Source organism: Tupaia chinensis, unplaced genomic scaffold, assembly GCF_000334495.1.
Source record: "Tupaia chinensis unplaced genomic scaffold, TupChi_1.0 Scaffold000117_2, whole genome shotgun sequence".
Classification (NCBI taxonomy): domain Eukaryota; kingdom Metazoa; phylum Chordata; class Mammalia; order Scandentia; family Tupaiidae; genus Tupaia; species Tupaia belangeri.
Window position 1 is genome coordinate 2,761,797 of NW_006159583.1, and position 19,625 is coordinate 2,781,421.

Below are 19,625 nucleotides of genomic sequence, written 5' to 3' on the forward strand. Positions count from 1 at the left end.
CTCCATTCTCCTCTCAGGATCTTGGGCACGCACGCACATGGGCCTGGCATGAGTTTAAGCCACTGGGTCTGGGATTCAAACCACAGTACACTACATGGGAGTCCAGCAATGTAGCCATTATGCCATCTGCTGGTCCCACTTTTACCTACTTTTAAGTCAGATGACCAGGTCCTGGGTCTTATGCTAAGCATTATAGAGGGAATTAATATTAAATGGTAAAAGGATATAGATGAGCCCAGCAGATGGCATAATGGTTATGTCACTGGACCCCCATGTAGTTGACTATGGTTCAAGACCTGGACCCAGTGGCTTAAAACTTACGCCAGATATGTGTGTCTGCATGCCCAGAGTCCTGAGAAGAATGGAGGAGAAGAGACTGTGGCATGACCATCCACCCTAGGGGGTGATTTTTCACTCTCAGTCTCTCTGCTCTCTGTCTCTCCAGTGAGTACATGCACCCTATAGGAAAAAACTAAAAAAAAAAAAAAAAAAAGATATAAAGCTGGAGAGTACTTACATTGTATCATCTTCAGAATAATGAGAAAGAAACATACCAGTTAGGGAAAATATAATACAGTTACCACAGAGTAAAAATAAATACTGAATGATAAAGTTAGAGTTCTGATTCAAAAAATGTGATTGGATTTTCAATAGGCAGAGAATAGAGAGTGGTGGAAAGGAGGGGGAGGCATTCCAGATAAAAGAAATATGAGAAACACGAAGTCCAAAAGAAGTGAAAAGTCAATGAGACTGGCTTTGCTAGAGCTTGAGGAATAAAACTAAGGCAGGGATATGTTGATGGGAGGAGGCCTCAAAGGACAAGCAAGAACATTGTATTTTGGTTCGAAATAAAAAAACACTGGTCTTTTTCTTAAGAGAAATTTTTGCTATAGGGTACATAAGCTTGCTGGAGAGATAGACAAAAAGCAAGGAATCACTCCCCAGAGGAGATGGCCACGCCACAATCCCTTCTCCTCCAGTCTCCTCTTGGGATTTTGGGCACATATGTAAACACACTTAGTGTGAGTTTTAAGCCGCCGGGTCTGAAACTTGAACCACGGTTGAGTATGTGCGAGTCCAGCGATATAACCATTACACCATCGGCTGGTCCCAACACTGGTCTTTTTTAACTTAGTTTTTCCATGAGCCAGAGCTTCCCAGCTGGTTTTTGGGTGCCATGATTTGCCCCGAGCTTTATCCAGCTCTGGATCATGGACACATGCGTGCCTGGTATACTCGGGGTGGTCTCTAGAGAAGAACTAAGGACCTTCCATGCAAGATTGCCTCACACAGCATTGTACTTTACCCTGCCACCATCGAGACCCATATAGCCTTGTTCTTGAGATGTGGACTGAAAAATAAAATCAGTGTATAAGAAGTGTTATTTTTAACATGATACAGAATTAAAGACTGCAGAGAGGATATCCTCTGGTTTATTGGACAAGGTTTGGGATTCTACTTTGTAGCCTAAACTAAATAAGATGTTAGATGTTTTAGAATACTCTGGTCACAAAATAGGCAGCCCTAATGATGAAGGACTGAAAAAGAAGGCAAAACAAAGAAGAACAAAAACAACTTTAAGGAGACCAGCAGTTAGCATAATGGCTATGTTGCTGGACTCCCACGTAGTCGACCGTGGTTTGCGTCCTGGACCCGGTGGCTTAAAACTCATGCCGGGTGCGTGTGCATATGTGCCCAAGATCCCGAGAGGAGAATGGAGAAGAAGGGATTGCGGCATGGCCATCTCCCTTGGGGGGCGATTTCTCACTTTCTGTCTCTCTGTCTCTCTTTGTCTGGCGAGCGCAAACCTCCCCCCCCCAAAAAAAATACCTTTAAGATTTCACTGTTAATAAATTATGGTGATTGTAATGCTATTGATAAGAATAACAACTTTATAAAAATAGGAAAGGAAAAGGAAACTGCTAGATTCAACACATTAAGAGGCCAGCCTGTATCCTCCTACTAGTTAAGGAACTGGATCTCACATTGCCAACCACAGTTTGAATCCTGACCCTGACTCTGAGCACATGCCTTAAATCCTGACAGGATTGAAAATGGAGAGATTCTTAGTGTGACCACACCCCATCAGAGGTGCTTTCTCCCTCTTCTTTCTGTTTCTGGAAAGTGCAGGTACCCTCCAGCAAATTTGAAAAAATAATAATTTCAGGGTCAGTTCATACTTCAGTGTGCATCAGTACCACTTGGAGGGCTGATTAAAACACATGTCAGAGCCAGCCTATTTGCATGGTGATTAAAGTGGCTGGATCCTACATGGCAGACTGTGTGGATCGAGTTGCAGACTCAGCACCATGAAAAAAAATGCCAGGAACATGTGCGTGTGTGCCCCAAATCCCAGGAAAAGAGTGGAGGAGATTGCTGCATGGCCATGCCCTCTGGGGGTGATTTCTCACTCTTCCTCACCACTCTCTTTGTTTCTCTGGTGAGCACATGGACCCTATAGCAAAACTAAAAGAAAGAAAAGAAGAACAAAAAAAAAAAAGAAGAAAAAAAATGCGTATCAGAGAGCCTCACTGCTTTCCCCCACTCCGAGTTTCTGATCAAATAGGTCTGAGACAGACTCAATGCTGACATTTCTGGGTGTCACATTTTAAGAACCACTGATTTATTTATCTTTTTATTTATTTATTTATTTCTGAGAATTTTTTTTTCTTTTCTTTCTTTCTTTTCTTTTCTTTCTTTCTTTTTTTTTTTTTGGAGAGGTTTTTGCTATAAGGTGTGTGTGCTCTCCAGAAAGAGAGACAGAAAGCGAGAAATCACCCCCCATTCCCTTCTCCTCCAGTCTCCTCTCAAGCTCTTGGGCATGCACGCACATGCACCCGGTGTGAGTTTAAGCTACCAGGTCTGGGACTCAAGCCATAGTCGACTACATGGGGGTTAGCAACTCAGCCTTTAGACCAACTGCTGATCCTGAGAAATTTTTGCTATAAGGCATGTGTGCTTACCAATGAGACAAAAAGTAACCCTCATAGGGGGATGGTCACACCACAATCATTTCTTCTCCATTCTCTTCTTGGGATTTGGTCTCACACACACACACACACACACACACACACACATGTGCTCAGTGTGAATTTCAAGCCACCAGGTCCAAGACTCAAACCGTGGTCAACTACAATGGAGTACAGTGATGTAACCATTATGCCATCTGCTGGTCCTAAGGACAGGACCACTAATTTAAGTTTTGTCCTTTTTTTTTTTTTTGGAGAGATTTTTCACTATAGAGCATGTGCGCTCGCCAGACAGACAGAGAGAGACATAGAGACAGAAAGTGAGAAATCACCCCCCAGGGGGGATGGTCACACTGCAATCCCTTCTCCTCCATTCTCCTCTTGGGATCTTGGGCACGCACGCACACGCGCCCGGCGTGAGTTTTAAGCCACCGGGTCCGGGACGTGAACCGCGGTCGACTACATGGGAGTCCAGCGACATAGCCATTACGCTAACTGCTGGTTCCCTTAAGTTATGTCCTTTTTAAGACAGTTAATGATGGTAGAGATGAGTATGGAGATTTGGGATCAATGACATAACTATAAAAATTATCCATACCTAGGTCATTATTGAAACTGTTGTAGAAATTTTCAATTTTCAGTACTTTCATCATTTTGATAACTTCTATTGTCTTTTCAATTTTTTACAATATATTGCTGGCATTAAAGTGAGATAAATGCTTAGTATTGGCAAGTGGCATAAAATGGACTGGCAGTTCCAGAAATACCGCATTCTGGAGATAGACAATGCATATATAAGGGAAGTAGAGACGATAGCTTTGGAAAGATGCAACAGAAAGAATTTCAGGAAGTAATTGTAGTCAGGCATTATATGGTACTGGGAAAAAGGACTTGTAGATACTTGACAAATACTCCAGAAATTTCCTCTCTCTCCATGAAGAAGAAAAAGGTGGAAAGTTAAAAGGAAAAGTTAATATGTCTATTTTGTATTTTAATTATTGTCAAGTACCCAGGTGCTTAAGTGAAGAGTTTCATGTACATATAAATTACTTCTGTGCCTTAGCATATTTGTAGAACTCTAAATGAGATGTTGTTCCATTTAAAATTTAAATAACTCCCTTGAGAAAAATACCAACCAGATTGCTTGCATGAGAAGCCAATGCATAAACATGTATTTGTTATTTACTTGTTAACGTGTTCAGTATCTTGACGTATTTATGGATTTTTTTTTTGCATAAACCCTAAAGTCCTCTGTAATGCGATTTGATGACCCTAAAATAAGGTTCAAAAAAGTAAACAATATTGAGGTAACTGCAGACTATACTACAAGAGTTATAGAAAGGATTTTCCCCCTTTAAGTGATATGGTTACAAAATAAGATACTCCATTGTTTCAAAAGAGTTCAGACTTGCCCCAGCTTGTACTTTTTACAAAATGGCAGGTTCAGATTCACAAATACATTTTAAACTGTGACTCAGTGGAGGCAAGCTCAGCGGAGACTCCAGAGTGCTGAAGACGATTAAGGGCTGAACTTGGCTTTGGAAAAACAGTCTGGAGCTGACTGAGTCAGCCTGGGTTCTGGCAAGGCAGCTGCTGGCAGAAATGTGCAGTTATTTCACATTCCTGATATTCTGATTGGAACTTATCTCCTCTTACAAGAATATTCGAAGTTAAAATGAAAGTGGGGGAAGTTTAAGTAATCTTTAGTACTTGAAAACATCCTTCAATTGAGGAACATTTGATGGAGAACAGAATATATATATATATATATTTCCAAAGGGTTTTTTGGACATAAAATTATTTTTTGAAAACAACAAAATGTTGAGTTAAGAGTGAATGAATCAGAAACATACGGATTAAATTTTCCTTGAAATTTGCATGGATTTGGAAGTCACGAAGAAAAAGGCACTTGGCAAGATGCATTTGGGATTTTACTGAACCAAAAACATTTGGAAAATAATCGAAGGTGCTTTTATGGACTCAAAACTGTGCCAAATTCGTTCATCTTTATACACTCCACTGTAATAAAAAATAAAAATAAATAAATTTTTAAAAGGAGGAAAAGCTATCTAACTAATTTAAGGAAGACATGGAATTTGCTTGTACAGCATGTGGCCAGCTCCACAGCTAAGCACCAGCTTTCCAAGCCCGGGGCTCAGGGTGTGTAGGCACAAATCTAGAGCTGACTTGATGGCACAGCAGGAGCAACATGCTGCTCAAGCAATGCTGGATCCATACTGAAGGTCATGGGTTTGATTCCCTGATTTACCTGTACATACGTAGGCACTGGGGCCCAGGGGCCGGGAAGGCTGTGGGAGGGCATTGTGGTATGAGACTCTGTAGAGTGTGCTTGTCAAGCTCTCTCTCCCTGTCTCTCATTCTTATGAAAGAAATATACTTTTTTAAAAGGAATAAATCCAAATCAAACAGGAACAACAGTTCTAGAGACTGCAAATGCTCAGTGCCCATAGAGACAGCAGAAGTCCAACCCGATACTGCTGAGAGAATGTTCTAGTTGTTGGCTATTTTTCTCCCTCAGCCTAAGTGAAATTAAAAATAAATAAATAACTCATTGACAATAACGCATAGTGATCATAGTGATGTCTATCTCTATGTCTTGTTAGCTTTTTATGCTTTATTTTTAAATGTTTTTTTTAAGTTGCCAAGGAATGGTTACCCTTGCCAAAGAGAGGTAGATGGGGAGTGAGGGCACAGACACACAGCAGTCCTTTTTCCTCCATTTTCCCACTCCATCAGGATTTGGGGCATGCATACACACACATGACATGTTCTTAAAACTATCAGGATCCATCAGGATTTGGGGCATGCATACACACACCTGACATGTTCTTAAAGCTACCAGGCCCAGGACTCAAACTGTAGTCGGCCATGTAGGATCTGGCTCTCCATGCATGGCACTTAACTGCTGAAGTATGGGGCCAGCCTAGTGACTTGTTTTTTTTTTTAAATTATGAGAGGGTGCATCTTCTTGCATGGCGGGGGGGGGGAGGGAGGGAGATAAAGCATCCACCGTGACGGATGGTCACACCACAATCTTTTTTCATCCAATCCATCAGGATTTGGGGCACACATGTACTGCACGTGGTGTGTTTTCCAAGCCACCAGGGCTGGGATTTGAACCGTGGTCAGCCACATGGGATCGGGCTCCCTATGCACAGGGCTTCACCTGTGCTGCAGCTGGGCTACTAGTCCAGCCTGTTTGTTTGTTCTTAGTACAACATATAGATAAGATGATCCCCTTTGGGTGAGTCTGATTTAGTAAGGATCAAGTAAGAAAAAGACAGATTTATACTAAATGCAGTGCTTTCGCAAGTCACAATAACCTTTAGGTTGCTTCATAAGCGTGTGTGATGGTCACTAACAAAATGATACATGAGGAAAATATTCGGTTGTTGGGAAAGTCATGACATATCTTTCTATGCAAAAATGTATCCTGATTTTCTCAACAACTCAATACATATATTTTTTTAAACTTCAGTTCTATTGTTTTCACTCTACTATGTAAATTTTTGCTTTAGCAAAGATCTTAGTGTAACAATTGTTCCCTGTATTTTTTTTTCTTTTGGATCAAAACCCAGCATCTTATTCAAATAGTATTCATATAGGATCCCATTCAATAACTATATTCATGTAATGGCTTAATATAGCCAGACTCTTTTTGTAGTCACTGTTTAGTGTTTTATTGAAAAGAGAGGTAAAGAAGAATAGAGTGAAGGACTTCATAGGGATAAGATCTGAGAGTGTGATGATAATCTTTGCGGTATTTCATCCATGGACTAAGATTCAAACTTCTTCCGTGACATAAACCAAAAATATCAGATATGTCAACTTACCTCAGATTTGCTATTGACTCTGGTAAGGAAATTCACTCATTTTCACTTTGCAGATGAGTTCCAGTTCCTCAACTGAAAAATTGATATGAGCATAAGATCTATGATATTGGGTCAGGGAGGTGGCTTGTGATGGAGGTGACTGGCTCCCACATGGCTGACTGTGCAGTTCAAGTCCTGAACCAGCAGTTTGAAAAACACCAGGTGTGTGGGTGTGTACTTGCCCAAAATCCCAAGAGGAAACTGAAGGAGAAAGTATTGCAGCATGGCCTACCCTCTGGAGGATGCTTTCTTGCTTTTTTTTCTCTCTCTCCTTCTGTGTCTCTCTCTGGCAAGCATACATGCCCTATAGCAATTTAAAAAATCAAAATAAAATAAGACCTCTGATAAGAACTCACCCTCTGGCTAATAGGCTAGCAATAAGGGCAGTGGTTAAGTGGAGTCCAAGATGAACTAGAGACTCATTTATAAAGCAGATCTTGCCAGGTGTATACGTTTTTATTTAGGCAAACTAAATTAGTCATATGAATACTCTGAAATAATTGAAATTCAGCCCCTCTGACTTCTTCACTTCAGTAATATTATCTTAAATGTAGAGAAGAGGAACTTGGGGGACCAGCAGTTGGTATAATGGCTATGTCGCTGAACTCCCATGTAGTCGACTACAGTTCGAGTCCCATATCCGGTGGCTTAAACTCACGTTGGGTGTGTGTGCATGTGTACACATCCAAGATGCCAAGAAGAGAATGGAGGAGAAGAGATTGCAACGTGGCCATCCCTCCCTGGGGGGTGATTTCTCACTTTCTGTCTCTCTGTCTCTCTCTTTCTGGCGAGCACAGGTGCCCTATAGCAAAATCCTCTCCAATAACAAATAAATAAATAAATAGATAGATAAAAGAGAAGAGGAACTTGGGAAGGGCAAAGGGCAATGTGAAACTGAAGGGATTTACTCAGAAAATGGTAAGAGAGATCCAGGATACAAATGCTGAATTGCTACAAGTCTTTCTTGAGACTTTCTATGGCATTCATCTGAAGGGGACCGGCCTTTACGTTGGTAGCGAGGAGGTCCTGAGATCTTTGTGAATGCTCAACTCCGTAAAAGTCCACCATTATATACTATTTTCCTACAAAGCAAAAGGAAAATCACAAGTGAACATGGATGTGTGTGCCTCTTCAGACACGTAACGATTTCTCATTCTCACTTGGTAAGTGTATTTTTACTGGCTTTGGTACTTGCTGAATCAGTTTCACAGTCTGTTTTTACTTGTTTCCATATAGAACACATAAGGGAGCTCAGTTGTCTCGCAGAGCAGAGCCATTGTAAAACTCGATATGACGCTGTCCAAAATATCACAGATTCTGTGTTTTCTAAGTAAAAGTCAATAATTTCCTTTTTTTCTAAAATATCAGAGGGTATGTGCCCTTTGTAAAGAGAGACAGAGAGAGAGAGAAAGCACCTCCCAATGGGGCATGGTCGTTCCACAATCCTTTCTCCTCCATTTCTCCAGCCTGCCCAGATTTTGGATATGTACACATAAGCTCCTGGAGTGTTTTTCAAGCTGCCAGGATGGGTTGTGAACCACTCTAGACCAGAAGGGATCAACTCACTTAACCACTTGGCTCCAGGCCAGTCTCTAATTTTTTAGTCTGTGATACAAAGGCTTTCCTGAAATCTACCTGTCTGACCTCTTCTTGTATCACTTTTGGGCAATCTTATGCTCATTGACCTTCCTTTCATCCAAAAAAAAATCCCAGATATGCCAAGCTCTTTCCCATCTGTGGCCTTAACATTGCTCGCTCAGCCTGTGATACCCTTTCACCTTTTTCCTGCCCTCCTCCTTCACGGTCTCAGGCTGTCTGTCTTCTGAAGCATCCAATGACTCTAGCATATCCTTTTTTCCCATTTCTGCATAGATCGTACTACTCCTGCAGAAATTTCTTTTTCGTTTATTGTGATTTTCCTCACAAAAATGAAGCTCTTGAGTGCAGGGGCTTATGTCTCTTGGGGCGGTTGAAGCTCTTAGTTAATGTATACTTCTTGGGTTTTCTTTATACAAACCTGAAGCTGAATGCATCCTAAACAAAAAAATCATGTCACAACAATGTTCCATGATAACAAATGCTCTTTGCCCATGAGATTCCTTTTGGTGTGACTACATGGGCTAACTAGGAAGAGCAAATGCAGATGAAGTACTACAAAACTCACGGAGCACATGCATGGAGCAATGGAAGTGCACACACCAGGCACACATGGGCAGTTAACATGGTACCTGGCACAGATTAGGTACCAATGTGTGTTTGCTCTTTATATCTATCACTCATTGTTCACTAATCTCTTTCTACATTTGCTCACTCACTATAGTTTACCAAGCCAGGGAGTGCAGGAAGATACTGATCATGAAAGGGGTATGTTGTTAGGGAGGGATAAGTAGTAAATCCAACAAAGCATTTGAAAATTAGACAAACCACCTGGAACTGGCTGCTTTGCAGCTTTCCAGTGTTAAATAGTAACAAATGCAACAAGGAATTAAATGGCCCAGAATTGAAAAATTCAATAGGCAACTATAGAAGAATTGAGTGCTCGATCTTAGAATCACTATTGATTTTCAGTACTCTCTAAAGGAGAATGAAATATTTAAATATGCAAATACATAAACATTTAAATATTATTGAAGATACTATAACTATGTAATAAATTATCCCAAAACCTAATGACATAAAATAATAATTTCTTATGCTCAGAAATTCTAGGTCAGGAATTCAAAAAGGGTCCTGGTTGATTCTCCTAAGACTGTCTTGCAATTACATTCAGATTTTGAAGGGTGTTAACTATCATCTAAAGATATGATTTGGGCTTCAGGATCTACTTTTTAAAAAATAATTATTATTTATTATTGACTTATAATCATTATTCTTATTTAATTTGCTACAGGGCATATGTGTTCATGAGCGAGAGACAGAAGAGAAAGCAAGTTGCCAGGTACAACACTTGAACCATGGTCAGCCACATGGGAGTCTAGTGCCTTAACCACCCTGCCACCTGCTGGCCCTCAGGATCCACATTTAATGTGACTCCCTTACAAGTGTTGGAAGATGATCAGATGCCTGAGTTCCTCTCCATATGGGTCTCTTCAAAAGGGTGCTTTAGTGTCCTTATAGCACAGTGGCAAGCTTTCCTCAGAACAAACTATCCAAGAGATCAGGGTAGAAAAATACAATACCTTCTACAAACTTGATAGTCATACATACTCACTGCTGTGAGCTCTCAGTCACACACAGTCAGCCCTGACCATTTTTGGGGAGGACTATGTGAGGTTGTGAATACCAAGGGATATTGATTGTTGGGCAGCCATTTTCAAGGTGAGCTAGTACGAATATCATTAAATATTAATCTTTTGTGTAGATAATATGATTAGACTGTTCGAGAACGAAGAAAAAAGATGTTTCTATGATTAAAGTTAAGATAATGAATCCATTGTAGCAATCAGTAAGAAAACAGTATATTTTTAAATAAAAATGCATAATTGCAGAATATTCATAATATAAAATTTTTTGGTTGCTTTTCATAGAGAATTTATTCATCCATCCAAACACTCATTTCATTAAAACGTATTGAATAACTTCTATATTCAAAGGGTCTTCAAAAGTTCATATAAATTTTGCATAGTATGAGAAAACTATGCAAAGATTTTGCATCGAAATAAATTCAAATTTCTTGAAATCCACTCATACATTGTCCTGTAAAAACATGCTTTTCACATCTTCTCTTCTGATGTAACTTAGTCCAGTAAAGATATTGACACTTTAATCAAGAAATTACAAGGACCAGCAGTTAGCATAATGGCTATGTCGCTGGACTCTCATTTAGTCGACCACAGTGCAAGTCCCAGACCCGGTGGCTTAAACTCACGCGGGGCATACACAGACAATGGAGGAGAAGGGATTGCATCGTGGCCATCCCCCCTGGGGGAGGGGATTTCTCGCTTTCTGTCTCTCTGTCTGGCGAGCGCATGCGCTGTATAGCAAAAACCTCTCCAAAAAAAAAATAATAAATAATAATAAGAAATTACAAAGGTTGGGAGCAGCAGTTAGCATAATGGCTATGTCGCTGGACTCTCATTTAGTCGACCACAGTGCAAGTCCCAGACCCGGTGGCTTAAACTCACGCGGGGCATACACAGACAATGGAGGAGAAGGGATTGCGGTGTGGCCATCATCCCCGGAGAGTGATTTCTTGCTTTCTGTCTCTGTCTTTCTGGCAAGCACACATGCCCTATAGCAAAAACCTCTCCAAAAAAAAGAAAGAAAGAAATTACAAAGGCCAGCCCTGATAGCCTACAGGTTAAGGGAGTTGAATCCCACATGGCGGTTGAGATTAAATTCTGATCAAAGTGACTTGAAAATTATGTGTGTGTGTGTGTGTGTGTGTGTGCGCCACAAATCACAATTGGATGGAGAAATGAAAAAGAAAAAAAAAGTGACATGATCCTGTCCATGGGAGGGTGTTTTTTCCTCTGTCTCACTCCTTCATGCATGCATACCCTCTGGCAATGAAAAAAAATAATAAATCACAAGAAGGAACAACACGCTGTGTAGATTGTTGCCTTAAGAAAGTAATTTTATAATAGTTTTGGAACATTTAGACCCATTTCCTGATAGTTTTCCACTGCTCTTTCCAGTGCAAACCCACAGTCAGCATGAGGGAGGAGGGCGGGATTCTGTAAAACTTGATCTGAATAGTCACTGAGTTTGTTGTATAGGTTGTCTTTTATTTAATGACATACACACAAGCACACACATACACGCACACACACACACACACACATTCCCACCTGTGTATACTCATTCTTGTAAATATTGTGTTGGCAATAAGTTGTGCAGCTGAATTTTGATCTTTGGGTTTTGCTGTCTGAAAATCAAGTCCAGATGACTCTAACTGAAGCTGATGGTAAGAATGAGAAAACAGGTTTTACCAAATTTAGACCTACTCAAAACCTCATGGGATCTCAGTTTAGAATCAATGAAATTTTCCAAATCTTTCCACGTTTTACTTTGCATAGTACTGTGGAGTGCATCTTTTCAGTAATTAAAAAAAAAAAGAAGAAGTGGGAGAGGAGAAAGAACAGCAGAGTTGTGAAATAACTTCTGCAACTTAGAAAATAAACAGGGTAGACAAAACAGTACTGTGACAACTTGATTGTTAACTTCGCACTAGGAAGATTCAATTACCCTTTAGGGCATGAATAGTTGGAAATGGGTGGGGAGTAGGGGAATGTTCAGTCAAGTTCTTTTGAGTTTGACTAAACCCAAGTATTTGAAAACTATTAGGAAATAAATGAGCACAGACTACCATTGGACATATAATAAAGACCGTGTTATATAATTGAGCAGACGTTTCAAAATTTATGAAAAAGACCACTTCATAACGCAGGTCCGACTGTCACGATTCAGACAGGTGTTCCATTAACAAGGCCATGAGCTCTGTATTTGCATTGCCAGTCTGGTGTTCTTGTGAAATGCAGTCATAACCGCTCTTGAGTCTAGCAACTCAGCTGAACATGGCTGAGTACATGGCATTTACACAGAAAGTCTTATGCCAAAGCAGGGTATTTATGTTCCCGTATAGCGATTACATTCTTGGACCATTTAAAATTTTGCATAAAAACTCCATGTGAGAGAAGACTTGTATTAATCAAATTAGGCTAGCTTAAACAAGTGGCTATGATAGAAACTAACAATTTCTTCACTGTGGGTGAAAAAATAATGATTTATCACAGGAAGTGAAACCAAACTGAATGAAACTAAACCCACGCAAAACTGAAGCTCCTCAGATAAAGTTTCCTCCAAGAAAGGACTACCACGCTTCTCCCTAAGACATTAAATGTTTAGTACTAGATGTGACACTTAAACTCAAGAATGAGAAAATTGGCCCCTTTTCTTTTTAATCGCAAAATCATGCATTGTTTTCTTTAAGCTTCTTTTCTTTGGGAATCCAGTTTATTATGTAAGAAAGATACTTTGGAGAAAGTCCCGATTATAGGTACTATTCCCTGCCTTAATGTTTATGCAAATGTCCGTTCACAAGCCTGGTCACCCTCACCGTGCTATTTACCCTGACATAAATAATTATAGTAAAATTAGACTGGGAAAGGTTCCTCCCACTGTCGGTTACTCCAAAGTGTGGCTTCGAATAAATTAGTCACTTAGCTACAGTGATGAGTAAAATACTCAAGGATTACTGAAAGGAAGAAAAGATTTCTATTAGGACTTTCCCTTGACCTTACCAACAGAGCATTGATGAAGCAAAGGCAAACAAAAACAAAAAAAGGCCAAAATCTATTGGGACCAGGAAAAAGACGGGTGGATCACCATCACCTAGGATAGGTATGATGGAAGTGGCTCCCGGCCAAGTGGACATGTGGACCAGAAATAAATCAAATTTAATTACAAGCCAAAGTCAGTGCATACAAAGAGATAAGACCAGGAAATATCACACACTCATTTAGGAAAATTTCAGAAACACCGAAATTCACAAAGAAGAAACTAAAATCTACACTTAATTTCACCCCTCAGATATAATCCTTACTAACTTTAAGAGTTTGAGTGTAATATTTTTTTAAAATACAGGTACTATTTTACAAGCTTTTATTGACATGGCTATATACCAGTCACTACTGTCTATTTAGAAAGGCTGTAGCATGGCAGCTTCATTTTATTTGACGAGTCTTTTATTGCTGGACTTTTCCATAGACAGGTTTAGTATGTTAAAAGAAAACCTCAGACAATTTGATTTAGTAGAGTTTAATTGAGCAAAAACTATTCAAATTGGGCAGCCTCAAGGAACTCTAGATAGCCACGTAGCGCAATAACATTTATGTGCAAGAAAGGGAAAGTGAGGTACGAAAAAAAAAAAAAAAAGAACTGAAGTGAGGGAATGAGATAGAGAACTAATTGTATTGGTTACAGATTTTGCTGGCCTGCAGGAACATGGTTTAATGGCAGGCTGTCTCCAACAGACCGAAGTGTCCCTGCTGTGACTGGTTGTAACTTAGCAACTTGCTAAGGAAGCAGATTTCCAAGTGAGGTTGTGATTTGTTTACAGGTTATGTGAACACAGAGGCCATCTCAGGTCAATATCGTTTAAAGAATTATTTATTTGTTTAATTTTATCATTACTCTTATTTTTCAATTTGCTACAGGGCACTTAACGCTCACTACAGAGAGAAAGAGAGAACCAGAGAGAGGGAAAGTGAGAAAGCAAGCTGCCAGGTTTGGGACTTGAACTGCTGTCAGCCATGTGGAACAATATAGTTTAACAGGTTGTAATTATTACTATTATAAGCTATTTTAAGTGATACTGTGATGTGAATTGTTTTATGATTATGAATAAACTTTTGAATAAGGTAAATTACTAGGTCGGCCTTGTGGCCTAGTGGATAGGGGAGCTAGAGCTCATAGGGCCAATAGTGTGGTTCAAATCCCAGCCCAGCAGCTTGAAAAACACACTGGGTGAGTGTGCATGCATGCCAAAATCCTGCCAGGTTGGAAGATAAGGAATTTCGGTGTAACCACACCCTATCAAAGGAACTTTTTTCTCCCTTTCTCTCTGTTTCTCTCTGGCAAGTGCATGCACCCTCTGGCAAATTAAAAAAAAAAAAAACACATTACTAAAAGTAGAATTGCTAGGCTATTTGCACCTTTTTTTCAGATATTTGTTGAGGATTGAAAAATGTTCTAGACTTATACCAATTAATAACCACCAATGGAGGCAAAGAGAGGCTCTTTTCAAGGCTTCTGTCACAGTTTTGTAATCATGTCTGAATAAGTCCTTTTGTTTGTTTGTTTTTAAGTAGAGACTTCATTATTTTTTTATTTTTTTTACCAGAAGGCATGTGAGTTTGCCAGAGAGACAGAGAGAAGAAAGTATCCTCTGAAGGGTTGTGATCATGCTATAATTCCTTCATCTTGATTTTGGGGCATGAACACCTTATCATGCATACATGCCTGACATGTTTTCCAAGCTCCCCAGGGGTGGGGGGATTTGAACTGTGTGTTTGACCATGTGGGACTCAGCTCCCTTAACCTCTATACCACAGGGCCAGCCAAGCCCGCTTAAACCTTAAAGGTTTCATTTTTGAGACCTGGAGTTTGGGAAAAGAGGAGAAAGCCCTGCTAAAACTTGTGCGCAACTGTGCTTCTTCAGCTTTATCTGCTTATATCAGATAATCTTATAAGTGAGGCACATTATGTGTAGGAGAACGGTTGGACAGTGCTAAGAGGCAGAATGCAGGATGAAATTAAGCTTCATAATTTTTATCTTAAGACTGGGAGAGATTTATTGACTTTCTGAAGGTTATATAAGCAACTCAGGACATAACCTCAGCATAAAATGCAGGCTAGTGACTATTCAGGTAATTACCAAACCAATTTTTCTTCCTAATAAAAGTAATTCAGTTTAATTTCGAGGTTAATTTAAAATTAATAAAAGATGTCAGATGAATAGCTCGGAAGGCTCCTACCTTCTTAATCTATGATCCAAACAACAGCACACTTCTAATAACATCATTCACAAATGAGCTAAAAATGTGGCATCTCTTGGCCATAACTCAGGACAATGGCAAAATTATGTGTGTTTAAGAAATCGGTCAGATCAAGTTCTTGGGGCTTCTTAAAATGCCCTGGTGAATAGAAAACTGTGGTGGGGATGTTGTGGGACACATTCTGCAAAGACATACAGGTTCTTCGTGTTTCAGACAAAGAATTGAATGGAATACCAATAGCTGAAGGAAAAGGTAGTTTATTAAGTCAAAGGAAAAGTGCATTTCTGAGAAGTAGGAGCGGGTCTGAGCAGACAAAGAGCAGCTCAAAGGCTCTGGCAGTTACATGCTGTAGGGTGTATAATTTTTTAATCTAGATGGTGATGACAGTTGGTCATTGGCTGGGCCCACTGATGGCTCTCCTCTTATTGGCTCTATTAAATGTGGTGGGGCTCACTGATTTACCTCATTAACTCTATCAAATGTGGCTGAGCCTACTGATTCACCTCATTGGCCATATAAGATAGGGCTTAATCAGCTAGATATCCCCTCCCAGTCTCCTGACTATATGAACCTGGGTGGTGAGTTTTCTGCCCTGATTCTGTTTTTCTGTCTAGCCACATAGGCAGATGCTCTAGCACCCTTACCTGCTTCCATTTGTTTGCTTTCTCCTGCCTCAAAAGTAGGAGGGACACGTAGACGGGCAGTGTAAGTTGAAATGATTCAATCACATTGGTCATGTTTATCTGTTCTGTGGCCATTTTGACACAAATTATCTTTCTGATATTTAACATTATTTTTTATAATTTGCTAGAGGGCATGTGCCCTCACTGGAGAAACAGAGAGAGAGACAGGGAGAGAGAAAGTGAGAAGGTATCCTCCATGGAAGATAGCCCTGCTGAAATCCCTCTGCTCCATTTCTCCCTCCTTTCAGGATTTTATGAATGCACACACGTGCCTGGTGTTTGTATGTGTACATACGTGCATGTGTGTGTGTGTTTATATATTTTTACCTTAGGATGTGTATATTAATCAGGGTTAGAGACAGAGAGAAAGTGAGAAATCACAAACACGCACACACTCACACACACACACGCACACACACACACACACACACACACACACACACACACACACACCAGTGGATGGCCATGTTGTAATCCCTTCTCTTCCATTCTCTTCTCAGGATCTTAGGCACGTATGTACATGCACCCAACATAAGTTTCAAGCCACCAGGTCTGGGACTCGAACCACAGTTGGCCATATGGGAGTCTAGCAATGTAACCACTACGCCATCTGTTAGCCGTGCCTGGTGTGTTTTTTTAAGCCTCTGGATCTGGGACTCACATCATGCAGTCAGCCATGTAAGATCCAGTTGCCTTATTCACCAAGCTACCAGTTGGGCCCTTTCTGGCATTCTGAACATTTATTTAACTGGGAGGCAGAATAGTTTTGAGGAATTCATTGGACAGGAAAATGAGAATTTTTGGCTTTGCTACTAATTAACCAAATGACTTGGGATAATTCCCTTAACTTTTCTGATCTGCAGTTATTTGTCTTATAATAACTTACATTTATAACAGGAAAATACCACTAGTAAAATTTAGTCTGATTATAGGAGTTTAATTATAAATCCTGGATGCCAATTAATTCCTATATAATTTTGAGATATTCCCTTAACCTCTTTGTGTATCAGTCTTCTTATCTGTAAACCAAGAGTAATGATAGCATCTAGCTCTGAGAGTTCATATGAGAATTCACTGATAATATTTTTTCCTGCCTTGAGGTAAGTATCCACTCAATAGTAAATACTCTCCACAGTGCAGTAGGAATTTATTACATGAGACCCTTCGATTCATCCAGTCTAGGAATCCTCTGGATTAATATTTTTATTGTACCTATTAGAGCACTTTTTAGTTCATTCTCTCCACCAGCAGCAAGGATTTGTTTTGTGTTTTAATTGGCTGCAGGTGCATGTGCTTGCTAGCAAGAGACAGAGACACAGACAGGAAAAAAGAGGAAGCAAACCCCCTCACCCCACTCCCACCCAGGGAATGGCCACATGCCAATTCCTTTTCCTCTACTCTCTTTGGGATTTTGGACACCCACACACACGCTCAGTGTGTTTTTCAAGTTGCCAGTCCACGGACTTGAACCACACAGTTGGCCATGAGGAATCCTTGCCTTAATTACCATGTCACCTGATTGGTCCTGAGTTGTTTTTCGATCTCCTGGTTAAATCTCCTTCATTTTCTAAATAACTCTTTTCCACTTTGAAAGGCCTCTGTTTCATCTTTATCTTATTGTTTCAGACTTGCTTTCAGAAAAACACTGAGAGTCATTTACTAATATGACTAGATTCAATTAACTTTTAAAATACAGTTTAAGTTTTATGAGAGCCTAAACTTTGTATCATAGTTTTTAAACATTACTTTAAATTATATTAGTCATTCTGTTCAATAAAAATTTAGACCACACGACCCACTGCAGTGTTCAGATTTAGCATTGTGTGACTCCGTCTGGGTCTGCCTCCAAGGGAGGTTAATTATTCTATATCAGAGAGGCAGAAAATACTCAATACTACATGACTCACCCCCAAGAAGGTTCTTCAGCTGTTCCTATAGGACAACTGAACTAACGAGAAAGGCTGTAGAATAAAATTAATTTTATTAATATAAAAATAATTTGTATTAGTATTCAAAATTAGTATGCAAAAGATATCTATATAATTATACTAGAGACAAAAAGAAAAATCTGTCAATATCCCAAATATGTGATATTTTAAAAACTATTTCTTTCCATGGGCTGGCAGGTGGCATGGTGGATAAAGGCACTGGATTCCCATGGCCGACCATGGTTTGAGTCCCAGAACTGGTGGCTTGCTTCTTTGCTTTTCCTTTCTCTTTCTCTTGATCTTTCTCTGGTCATTAAAAAATAATAATAGCAAACAAAATTAAATAAATAAATTTTTAAACAAAACAACAAAAAATTATTCCTGGACTTATATGAACAACATTAAAAAAAAAAAAAAAAAACTACTCTTAGAAAAAGTCAATACTGGGGACAACAGGTGGCATGGTGATTAAAGGTACTGGCTGATGATGGTTCGGGTCCCGGACCAAGTGGCTTTCTTTCTCACTTTCTCTCTGTCTCTATCTCTCTCTCGTTCACTGTCCTTCTCTGGCCAAATTAAAATTAATTAATTAATTAATTTTAAAATAATTCTTAAAAAATAAAAAGTCAGATGCACAGGTTGGATGCTGTTGGAGCTAGAGCATCAGGAAAGACCTAAAGATTAGATTGTAAATCAAAGAAAATAGAAGCCATGTTTCAAAGACCTGTATTACAGGTACTTTGTCAGTTTGTGAGACATGAATCTGAAATAGCTAGTAGTTTGAGTCTTGAAAGATCTCTGAATCGTGTGCAGTTAGTACTTGGGCAAGTGGGTCAGGACCCTGTCATGAGACAGGTGGAAGGAAAAAATCCAATCATAATATTTTCTTTGGCAACAAATGAGATGTGGAGGTCAAGGGACAATGAAGTATAACAAGCAGATGATATCAGTCCAAAGACAATGTGGCACAGAATATCAGAATTCCTGCCAGGTCTCAGAGATGTGGCATATCAGTATGTGAAAAAGGGGGTCTTGAATTTATGTAGAAGGGAAAGTAGACTATGGCGAACACCCCGATAAAAATAATGTGAGACAGCAGGCAACAATCATAGCTGATAATATTATATTTCTGAGTGACCAGACCAAAGAGAAGATGTCGAGTAGATGATTCTCCTTTGGCCATTGCTTGGTACAGTCTCATTTGCAAATTATATATAGTCTTTATAATTTCTGAGGAAAAGAATTAAAGTACTCTTTTTATATTAAAAAAGAAAAAAAAAGAAAAGAAAAAGTTAATTCTGTGGGCCAACAGATGGCATAATGGTTACATCACTGTACTCCCATGGAATTGACTGCCCTTCCACATCCCAGACCTGGTGGCTTGAAATTCATGCCGGGCATGTACATGTGCGTGCCCAAGATCCTGAGAGGCGAATGGAGGGATTGTGATGTGGTCATTCTCCCAGAGGGTGATTTCTCGCTTTCTGTCTCTCTTTCTCTTCAGCAAGCTCACATATCCTATAGCAAAAGGGTTAAGGGTGTTGGACCCCCACATGGCCGACTGCAGTTTGAGTCCCAGACCTGGCGGCTTGCTTTCTCACTTTCTCTCTTTCGCTCTGTCCCTCTCTGCTCAAATGAAGATAAATAAATAAAT

General features: G+C 39.7%; 1 pseudogene; it reads left to right on the forward strand.

Moving 5' to 3' along the window:
* Nucleotides 1-18,682: 18,682 nt before the first annotated feature.
* Nucleotides 18,683-19,139, forward strand: LOC102482741 (single-stranded DNA-binding protein, mitochondrial pseudogene; annotated as a pseudogene).
* The last annotated feature ends 486 nt before the right edge of the window (nt 19,140-19,625 follow it).